Consider the following 11225-nt stretch of genomic DNA (forward strand, 5'->3'; position numbering starts at 1 on the left):
GTCGAGGTCTTGAAGCCATTTTTGTAGAAGCCCAAATTTAGTATCCGCCTCAGGGAATTTTGGTCTGCTACGTGCATTTTCTTTTCTCAATTCATTGTGGTTTCTTTGGCCAGTCTCACCAACCCTGAACTGTCAACTACTTATTAGGAGTTTTGTTAAAAAGGGCAATCAACTGTCTTTTCAAGGAACTGAGGAATTTTTCCATTTCTTCTCTTAGAGCTATTGTTCATTTTTTGTAGTCACCTACCCCCTCGGGGGCAAGCCTCATGTTTTTATCTGCTCAGGAAATTTTTCTGCTCTCTCTAAAAGAGCTCTCCCCACTAGAGTTAATTTCCTGTGAGGTTCCCTTTCCTTTCCTTGAGTGAGTCCATTCATTCACTTAAGCTTCTGCCGAAACATTTAAACCTCACTTCAACCTGTGGATTTTGTGATTTCCAAAGATACAGTCTTCCTTTGGAAAATTTTGCCATGATCCTTAAGAACTTCTTAATTTTGTTTTTTCTAGCTAACGATACTGATTTTTCTGCTTCTATTTTTTGTAATCAACTTTTATTATAATAAGTTACATTAAATAACAAGTTTTATTATAATAAGTTTTGTCACTTATTATAAAGTCGACTTTTAGCACTAAGGAAGTCAACTACAGCTGCCCATGCTACCGGAGCTCAGTAAAGTTCCAGAGATCTGAGCCTGGACCTCAGACAATGCTGCCCCATATCCTTGCGTGGCATTTCCAAGATGATCTAAAGGTTACGCGTTGTGACGTCAACAGGCTCTCCATGCATCCTCAGCTTGCTCAGAAACAGGGTGACCAGCTTTATAAGTTTATAAAACTTATAAACTTTAAACTTACAAACTTATAACTTTAAAACTTTGTAAGTTTTCCTAGAACTGAGAGTTTCCTCAAGATGAGGGACTTTCAGTGCCGAAACCAGGGAAGTCTAGGCAACTTGAGATGAACTGGTCCCCTACCTAGAATCCAAGCCCACACCTGGCAGCCAGGACCAACCAGCAGGTGAGAGGTTCAAGACAAGGGACAGGGGTGACAAAGCACAGCTTTTCCACCATTTTCAAGGCACGCCTAGAAACTGGTAATATTTTGACAACTTCTGGGGAAAATGGGTGGTGGTGTTCATGAAAGGGGGCAACTGGCACATACTTGTCACCTGTGTGCCTTCCCAGGTCACCAAGGAATGTTTAGACAAAGGTCATTCTCCTTGAGCCACTTGATCCCCTGTCTGACTGGGACAGCAGCGCTTTGGTAAAGAGTGGGAACGGTTACAAAGATGCCTCACAGGCACCGTCTGCCTTTAAACTTGACTGACACATCACCCCTTCTGCCTGCCTCTTCACTCAAGCCCACACCAATCTCCTGAGAACAAGGACACGGCCTTCCCTCTGTCTGATGGCACTCCCTCCCGCATGGAAGAGTAAGTCCCTGAAGAAATGCCTAGTGTAAGATAGCATGACTGAGAAATTTGAGACCCCATAGAAAGATGCCAGGTTAGAGTGGTAGAGACTGGGTGTGCATGGGGGCATCAGGTACTGGAGAAGCTCACTAAGTAAGACAAAGTACACGTTTTGCTCACATCAAACGAGCATTGGACGACGTACTTCCATTTACCGTCCCTTGTTCATTTGTTTCAGCGAGATGCTTGTGAATAATTTTGTGTATTTTCAAAAATGCGCATACAAAGAACAATTTTATACCATTTTCTTGATCATCACATCAGGATAATTGTGATCTGGAGTTGCAATTGCCATGGTGACATTTTTGTGTTTAAAGTTTATTTATTTAGAAAGAGACTATGCACATGAGCGGGGGAGGAGCAGATAGAGAGGGAGAGAGAGGATTCCAACCAGGCTCTGCACTGTCAGCACAGAGCCCGATGTGGGGCTCAAACCCACAAACCATGAGATTATGACCTGAGCCGAAGCCAAGCGTCCGAGGCTTAACCGACTGAGCCACCCAGGCGCCCCGACATTTTTGCGTTTCAGAACAAAAACTAGGCAGAAGTAACTCAGCGTGTCTGCACCTGAATGTCCCTAAATCACCTAGACTTTAAGGGAGTCTTTAAATACTCCGCAAATAGTTTGATCCCCTATTGCACAGCTCGAGAAGCAGCAGGCCCCAGGTATGTGCACGCGTGCACACATGCGAACGTGCACACGCAGGAGTCTCCTCATCTCCTGAGGCAGTTGTACACTTCCTTCCGTGTCTCCTGCTCTCCCTTTGTTCCCTGTAACTGTCTGAGCTAATGTTCTTCCATCTTCCTTCATTTCCTTATAAAGCCCCAGCAAAGAGTTGTGGTTTATAACAGATTTTCACTGAACCCTTGGGAGCAATGGAGGCTGTCTTATTCAGAACTGGATTTGCGTTCAGTACGACTAGAAGCTCCATCCTACTCATCTGTTCAAGGGGGTCAGGGCTAAAGTTTGTGGAAATCTCTTGGCCTTTCCCCCCCCCCCGATCACAGGATAACTCAAGCCATCGCACTGAGGAAGGAAAAAGGAGGAACAGAGGAAGCAGAGAAAGAAGGAAGAGCTCCTATAATTAGGGAAGCAAAAACCTTCTCAACAGTCCTCAGCAAACATCTGCCTATGTGCCACTTTCTGAAACTGTTATGTGGCCCCCACTGGTTACAAGAGAGTCCGGGCATGTAAGGCTCTACCTTCTCAGACTCTACCATAGAGGAAGGGAAGGAAGGAAACGATAAATTGGAACCCACCAACTCGTTACTTATTGAGTAACCCACCCTCTTGTGTCTGCCTTAGAGAGTAGGTCACTGATCATTTTCCTTACTTGGAAGCTCGCTTTGTTAAAAATTATTACAGCTTGTGTTGGCTTTATTTTGATTAGTGTTAATGTGGTATATTTCGCTTCATTCCCTTATTGTTAAAATAGCTACGACTTATATTTAAGGCTGGTTTCCTGTAGCAGTTTTAGTTAAGTCTTGTGTCTTTTATTTTTTTTTATTATTTTTTTTAAGATTTTTTTTCAACGTTTATTTATTTTTGGGACAGAGAGAGACAGAGCATGAACGGGGGAGGGGCAGAGAGAGAGGGAGACACAGAATTGGAAGCAGGCTCCAGGCTCCGAGCCATCAGCCCAGAGCCTGACGCGGGGCTCGAACTCACGGACCGCGAGATCGTGACCTGGCTGAAGTCGGATGCTTAACCAACTGCGCCACCCAGGTGCCCCAAGTCTTGTGTCTTTTAATTGGTGTATTTAGACCATTAACACTTGAAGTGATTATTGATGTAGCCGGATTAATATCTGTCTAATTCATCACTGTTTTCTATTTATTGCCCTTTTTCTTTCTTTCTTTTCTTTCTTTCTTTCTTTCTTTCTTTCTTTCTTTCTTTCTTTCTTTCTTTATCTTCTTTTTTCTGCCTTCCCTGATTTTAACTGAGCATTTTATGTAATTTCATTTTTGGTTCTTTCTTAGCATATCAATTTTACTTCTCAAAAAATTTTTTTTTTGTTTAGGGGCGCCTGGGTGGCTCAGTCGGTTAAGCGTCTTGATTTCAGCTCAGGTCATGACCTTATGGTTTGTGAGAACAAGCCTCCAGTTGGGCTCTGTTCTGGGATTCTCTCTCTCTCCTCCTCTCTCTGCCCCTCCCCCACTTGCACAGGCATGCTCTCTCCCCCTCAAAATAAATAAATAAACATTTAAAAACTTTGTTTACTGGTCGTACCAGAGTTTGCAGTGTACAACTATTCTTTTTGGTTTGTTTGTTTGAAAGAGAGAGAGAGAGAGGGATCACAAGTGGGGAAGGGGCAGAGAGAGAGGGAGAGAGAGAATCTTAAGCAGGCTCCATGCTCAGTGCAGAGTCTAACTTGGGGCTTAACCCATGACCCTGAGGCAAAATCAGGAGTCGGATGCTCAACTGAATGAGCCACCCAGGCACCCCTACAACTACCATTCTAAGTCCACTTTCAAATTATCCTATAGAACTTCACCAGTGGTGTATATGCTCAAGAATATTCCTAATTTCTTGCTCCTTAATACATTGCTGTCATTAATTTCGTTCATACATAAGCTATCATCACCCAACACGTTGTCACTACTATTATTTTGAACAAACCGTTAATCTACTACATCACTAAAGAATAAGAAAAAGAAAAGACTTTCTTTTACCTTCTCTTATGGCCTGAATTGTGGCTCTTCAAAACTTACATGTTAAAGTCTAACCCACAGTCACTCAGAATGTGACTATTTGAAGAAAGGGTTTTCAAAGAGGTAATTGTGTCAATATGAGATCATTGGGGTCAACCTTAATCCAATAAGACTGGTGTCCTTACAAGAAGAGGAAATTAGGACACACACACGCAGAGGTAAGAGGTGAAGACACAGGGAGAAGACAGCCACCTACAAGCTAAGGAGAGAGGTCTCTGCAGAAACAACCTTGCTGACTCCTTGAGGTCAGACTTCTAGCCTCTCGGACTGTGAGAATATAAGTTGCTGTGAAGTCGCACAGTCTGTGTACTTTGTTACAGGAGTCCTAGCAAACCAGTACACTTCCATTCATTCCTCTGATGTTCTTTTCCTCTTTACGTAGATTCTAGCTTCTGAGATACATCATTTACCTACTCTTTGAAGAACTTCTTTTAGCTTTTTTTTTTTTTTTTTTTTTTTTTGCAAGACAGACCTACTGCCTACAAATTACCTCGATTTTTGTTTGTCTTTATTTTTCCCTTACTTTGAAGGATGATATTGCTTTATACAGAATTCTAGGGGTTTTCCCCCTCAATAATTTAAACATTTAGCTTCATTCCCCTCTTGCTTGCATGGCTTCTGAAGAGACGATAGATGAAATTCTTATCTTGCTCCTCTGTAGGTAAGGTAGCATTATTTCCCTCTGGCTTCTCCCCCACTCCCCACCCACCATTTTTTATTGTGTATGGGTTTTTCTGTTTCCATAAAAATCAATTGGGTTTTGGTAGGGGTTACACTGAATCTTTAGATCTCTTTGGGTAGTATACACATGTTAATAACATTAAGTCTTCCAGTCCATGAACATAAGATGTAATTCCATTTGTTTAAGTCTTCTTTAATTTCATCCAGCAATGTTTTATATGGTTTTCATTGTACAAGTCTTTCACTTTCTTGGTTAAGTTAATTTCTAGGTGTGTGTATGTATGTATGTATGTATGTATGTATGTATGTATTTATTTATTGGTGCTATTGTACTTGGAATTGTTTTTGTAATTTCCTTTTCAGGTTGTTCATTGTTATTGTATAGAAATGCAACTGATCTGAGTGTGTTAACTTTGTATGCTGCTACTTTGCTGAATTCATTTATTAGTTCTAATAGGACTTTTGTGGAATATTTAGGAATTTCTACATATAACATCTTATTATCTGTGAGCAGAGATCATTTTACTCCTTCCTTTCTAATTGGGATAATTTCTATTTCTTTTTCTTGTCTAATTGCTCTGCGTAGAACTTCTAGTACTATATTAAGTAGGTCATCTAGGCTTTAGTAAAATTCCACTGAGTAAACCTCTGGTAAAACAGTTTCTCTTAGGGATAACTTGATTAAGGAGAACAGAAAGTTCTGAACTTATTTCAAAATGTCTACTTTTCCCTCACCTCTGCTAGAAGCATGAGGGGATTTTTCTCCAAAATTCATCCTGACCTGAGAATCTAGAAAGACTCCTGGAAGTAAAGCTTATTAAAGTGTGGGTCCCTTCTAAGACTGCCCCCCACCCTTGGATTTTCTAACCCTCAAGCTAGTCCACACCGAGCCTCTGGCAAATCATCAAAGATAGCTTAAAGCGCCCTCAATAATACTGGCTCCTAGTGTGGGCTTCTGCTCCCAGTAAGCTGTGATTCTCTGTATCTACCTTTTGATTTCTCTGATTTTGGTGGCAGTAGATTGCCCTGGGACCTCAATTCTCTGAAGAATCTAAGAACAGTTACTGATTTGCAGTTTGGTTGGCCTCTATCACGTTGTGAGAATGGCAGTGACAACTTCGAAGTTCTTCATGTGTCAGACCAGGAACTGAAACCCCTTGTGTTCTAATTTATTGTGTTATGAAAATCTATTAGTTCAATTATTTTCTTACATATAATAAAACAGGTTTTTTGTTCATGATATTACTTTTGAATCAGTGATTCAAGGCTTCCTTCTAAATTTGAGTTGTGAATATGGAGCTTACTTACAAATGACCTGTCCTCACATTGGGTCCCTTGGCTGACAGATGCCAAGGGAGTGAAAGGGATTGCTCTGGACATGCAGTCGGGTGGGACCACGTTCAAATTCTAGCTCTGCACTTCTCTTGGGGTGACCCTACTTCTTTAAGCCTCACTTTTTTAATTTGTGAAACAGAGAAAAATGGGATAATAGTTTGAAGAACTCATGATTAATCATACCCTTCCTCCAATATGGATTTCTTTTTAATTCTTCATTTATTTTGAGAGAGACAGAGGGAGGGAGGGGGGAAAGGGGGGAGGGGCAGAGAGACCGGGAGAGAGAGGGAATCCCAAGTAGGCTCCACACTGTCAGTGCAGAGCCCAATGCAGGGCTTAAACTCACAAACCATGAGATCACGGCCTGGGCCACAATCAAGAGTTGGATGCTTAATCAACTGAGCCACCCAGGCGCCCCTGGGTTTTTAACCAATAAAGAAAAAACATGAATTTTATGATAATAAAATATGCTGTTTATGGTATTACTTAGTTGAGCAAAACCATTGACAGAGGATTCATGTGGACCATGTAAGAACTGTGTCCTAGCATGCTCTGAGAGTGGGCAGAGGAAACAGAAGTGTTCTTCCGAAACTGTTTCCTCCCAGTAAACACAGTAGAAAACCCCTTCCCTCAATGTCTGTGTTAATCTAAGGAACACAGTAACAATCACCTTGCCTCAACACCTGCCATAATTGCGAAAGGGAAAAAAGAGAATATAATGCAATAATAATGAAGATGACTGCCAGTGCTTTTGAACAGTTATCTACTCTATTCCAGGCACTGTACTAAATACCACACATGCTATACTGTCAGTAACGCTATTAAAATTACATCCTGACAACTCTTTTTTCAGAGGACGGATGTCTACAGGGATGAAATCATTTCCTCAGGTCATTCTGCTGGCATGTGGTTTAGCTCAAATATCAGTTTATAGGTTTTTAGGCAAAAGGAGTCTTGAGAGCTCTAAGCAGAAGCTTGGAATCCTTCAAGGAGGAAGCTGTGAGCACAGGGCCTAACACAGGAAAGACACTTAATAAATACTTTTGGAAGTGACAGCATCTGTTGAATCAGTGACTGCTCTGCTCACTGTATTTAAATGCGCACTGACAGATACCCCACAACCAGGTAGCATGCCCTTTGCGGGGATGGAATAACTACTTCACTGAACCCACCCCTTGCAGGACTGAGTTCTTCTCTGTACTTGGTAAATATGAGACTTACTGATAAATACTAATATTTAGGAATTAAAGTAAAGGTTCTGGAAAGGAGGAAAAGAATAAAGGTGGTCAATTAAAGTAGTGTGTGTGTGTGTGTGTGTGTGTGTGTGTGTGTGTGTGTGTGTGTTTCCTTAGAGAGTCAGGGTAGAGTAACAAGATGGAGATGAGGAGGGAATTAGCATTCAGTAGGAAACCTCCTGTCCTAAGTGCCATGTGTATACTTTTCTCCAGTGGCCTTGCAGAGTAAGACATGTGACAGAGACTAGACTGCCTGGCACCCAAGAATGCACACTGGTTAAGTGAGCACCTTCTATGTGGCAGGAACTCTGCTAGGTGCTGGGGAAACTAAAGTAGACAGAATAACGAAAGCCCCTCTGCTCACAGCACGCCCAGAGAGATGAAGTCCATAAGAACATAGGGATGTAAGCTATAAGCACTGTTACCAGGGAAGCACAGTGTGTTTTAGGATCACGTAGGAAGGAGCACCTGTCACAGACCCGGGCACTAAAAGGGAACCTTTCCAGAAAGGTGACATCGCATCTGAGGTCTAACAGGTGCATACGAGAAAGTGGGGAGGGGTAGGCATTCAAGCAAAGGTAGAGGAATGTACAAAGCCCAAAGCATAGATGTTAATTATCAGTGTTACTATTATGATCTCTTCGGTGTCGTGGGCTACAGAGTCAGTGAGATCCACATTCAAATCTTGGTTTTGTCACCTCTAGTTATGTGGCCTCGGGGAAGCCACCTGACCTGTCTGAATCTGTCTTGTGCTCTGCATCACACCTATATAAACTTGTAGAAATGTTATGGGAAGAAGACGAGTGGATGGTGAAACCTAGCACTGTGCCTGGTGTTTAAAAGCGCTACTACACATTTCTCTTTCTGTTCTCTTTAACGAGTTTGGGTTTTTTCATTGTATGAATTCCAGAGTCTTCTGGACACCAGGTAACTTCCATGAACTAACATTTTCTAAAAGGTGTGAGATGCTGAGCAAATATTCTGTACAATTACATGAGAACAACTAGCTGGCAGGCCATGCGGTGGGATCCCCCTGAGACATCATATGGCGGAGCACACTGTTAATTCTAGAAAGAACCTATAAAATAAATTTGCAAGATGGCAAAGTTCTATTATAAATCAGCACTGCGATTCGAGGCTTTTAACTCAAAATCTGCACAAAAGTCACACGTCAGCTGACTCTGGACTCTTCTTGAAAATGCATTTTCTGTATCTAGGAGAAAAAAAAATAGCTCTAAAATATTTTTGGTTCAACCCTTCAGAAGGGGGCCAGTCGTGGGTCAACCCCATCCAACTGGAATTTGAATCCACACTTTCCCTCAACTCCTTTTAGGTCCATGAGTAAATTGTATTATGTTTGACACAAAATCAGTATCTGTCATGCACTCTTAGGCAAATGATAATTTTCTCCTGAAAACTATTTCCTTAGTGATGGTAAATCTTCAACTGCTGTTGACAGATTCAATTTTTGCAAAGCACCAAAAAGTCTAGAAGGTGCGGGGGAAGTATAATTCAGCTTAGCAGATATTATTGAGCACTTACTACCTGTCAGTTGCTTGTTTGTCCTCAGCTTCAACCCCCTCCCACCCCATGTCTTCCAACAAACCCTCCATGTTTAACTCCATGAGTTAAATTCAACCCATAAAAATCATGTTAGGAGAAAGGAACATTAAGAATTATGGAGTAGACATGATTGGTGCCCCATTCAGATCCCTGGGGGGGGGGGCCTTTTAAGTTTGGGGTGCCCATCTCCCGCTACTGAGCGTGCTCCTGGGGCAGGTTCACATTTCCCATTTTCTCCCTGGGACTGCCCTCCCCCCCCACCCCCGCCCTCCCCACAGCTAGGACTACCTCACCTGGAATTGGCTCAGAGTCAGAGAACACTCCGGAACGCTTATCCAAGCACTGACTTGTGTAGGGTGTACAAAAGCCCATCCTCATGCCTCAAGGCAGGACAAACACCAAGATGCAATTTGTATTCCAAAGTTCCCTGCAGCATCTGGCTGACATTAGACCTCACCCAGGACCCCGTCCCTGCTTAATCCCTGCCTTTCTCCATTACAGTCCCCTGGCCATCCAGATCTCTCCTGGGAGCCTCTCCTAGTGCATGCCTTGCACACAATCCCCTGTGTCAGCCTCTGCCTCTAGAGAACCCAGGCTAGGACAACAGGAGAAGCCCTTCCCGCTCTGCTTCTGGCCAACTCTTGTCAGTGGTTCTGGCTCTTTCCTTATGTCAGCTCTTACCCTAGTCACTTGCACCAGTTCCAACTCCCTCCCGGTCGTTCCGGATCCTGCGAGGTGACTCTGTTCTCCATGCCCTCAGTTTCCTTCTTCAGGTCTCATCTATTGCAGGCAACCTCACCTGCTCAGCTCTGGCTGAACCCTTGGGAGGCCCCTCTTCCGACGCCCCGACTCCCTTGCACAGTGCCAGCTACGGGGCTCCGGGAGCACTGTCACTCACGGTCCCTTCAGCCCCAGGGTGGCAGCTTTCTGCGCTTGTTAATTTCTGCGTTGCCTCACCTTTCCCTGCTGTCTGCTTTTCCAACACCTCTGTAATTAGTTCCCTGCATTAGATTCCTGAGCCACCTGGCATGGAGTCTCTGTTCCTGGCTGGATACTGACGGCCACACGAAAATCCTTGCATCGTGCTGAATGCAGAAGACAGAACAAGAAGACTTAGCTTCGCCCTCGGGTTGCTCATAGGCATTAACCTGACCCTTACGACACAGGCAAGCCCTGCTCTGCTGGAGAGTCTAGGGTAGGAGTGTGGGGAGACAGCACACAAGCACCTGGTTGTGCAATGGACGCTTGGCAGGGAAAGAAAGAGCCCCCTGGGAGGGGACTCTGGAGCTGAATGAAAGGATAGAGATTACGCAGGATTGCAGCCATGGGTTTTTGGCGTTTTTCTCCCCCTGCTCCAAGCCAATTTTCTTCTTTAATGATAACAGAAAGGTGTGCTGATCCTACTTCAGCCCCTCTCTTTACTCCCTCGTCTGGCTGGTGGTTAGTCAACTAAACTTGCGGCTATCCAGCACAGGGACGTGCGGAGACTGGGCTCACGATAGTGGGCAGGTGCTCTGGGAGACACCAGCGAAGACCGAGATGGACGCGGGCATGTCCTGATGCACACTGCCGGGGTGGGGGGGGGGGGGGGAGGGGGATGGTAAGGTAATGGGGTTGGAGAAAACATTTCCAGCGTGGGTCATTTCTGGCAGAGCCAGTCTTTCCCCCTCCCCGAACCTGGGCTTTCCAGTCTACACAAGGAGTGGTTTTCTCTAGCGTTCTCAGAGTGTTGTCTATGGCCGGGCAGTGTCAGGGTCACCCAGGAGCCTGTTAGATGCACACATCCTCGCGCTCCTCCCAGGCCCAGGGAATCAGCCGTATTGCTTGGGTGCCCTCAGTCTGGGCTTTAACAAGACGCCTGCCGGCTTTTGAGACGCACCTCTCCGGATGACCTCGAGGTCTTTTCTTGTTCTAGCGGCCTGATGAAGCCACACTCTGCATCTGACATGGGAAAGGAACAGAGCCACGCCACAGCCCCGGAGGGCCTCACAGGGATAAGCGCTCGCTGTGTGGCTGGTGCGTGGGTCTCTGCTGTATCGCTTTATTCGGTCCTAACGAGTCCTCCCCTTTAGCACTCCTATTTATGGCACTTTTAAACTCTCCTAGTTTCTCCTTTCAATTTTCTGATTCTTGCTTCCTGGATCCCACCCAAAGACTTGTTTCTTTGTCGCTGCTCAAGTTTTGTTTTTCCCAAGTTTTCTGGCCTCTGGTCTCTCCCCGGCTCAACAAC

General features: G+C 44.2%; 1 long non-coding RNA gene across 1 annotated transcript; it reads left to right on the plus strand.

Annotated features, from left to right (window-relative positions):
• The first annotated feature begins 797 nt into the window (after nt 1-797).
• LOC132664838 (uncharacterized) lies at nt 798-2839 on the plus strand. Its single transcript, XR_009603875.3, has 3 exons — nt 798-1015; nt 1183-1430; nt 2478-2839. It is a non-coding gene; the product is annotated as an uncharacterized LOC132664838 (long non-coding RNA).
• Nucleotides 2840-11225: the final 8386 nt, after the last annotated feature.

This window comes from Panthera onca, chromosome F2 (assembly GCF_046562875.1).
Source record: "Panthera onca isolate mPanOnc1 chromosome F2, mPanOnc1 haplotype 2, whole genome shotgun sequence".
NCBI classification, from domain to species: Eukaryota; Metazoa; Chordata; class Mammalia; order Carnivora; family Felidae; genus Panthera; species Panthera onca.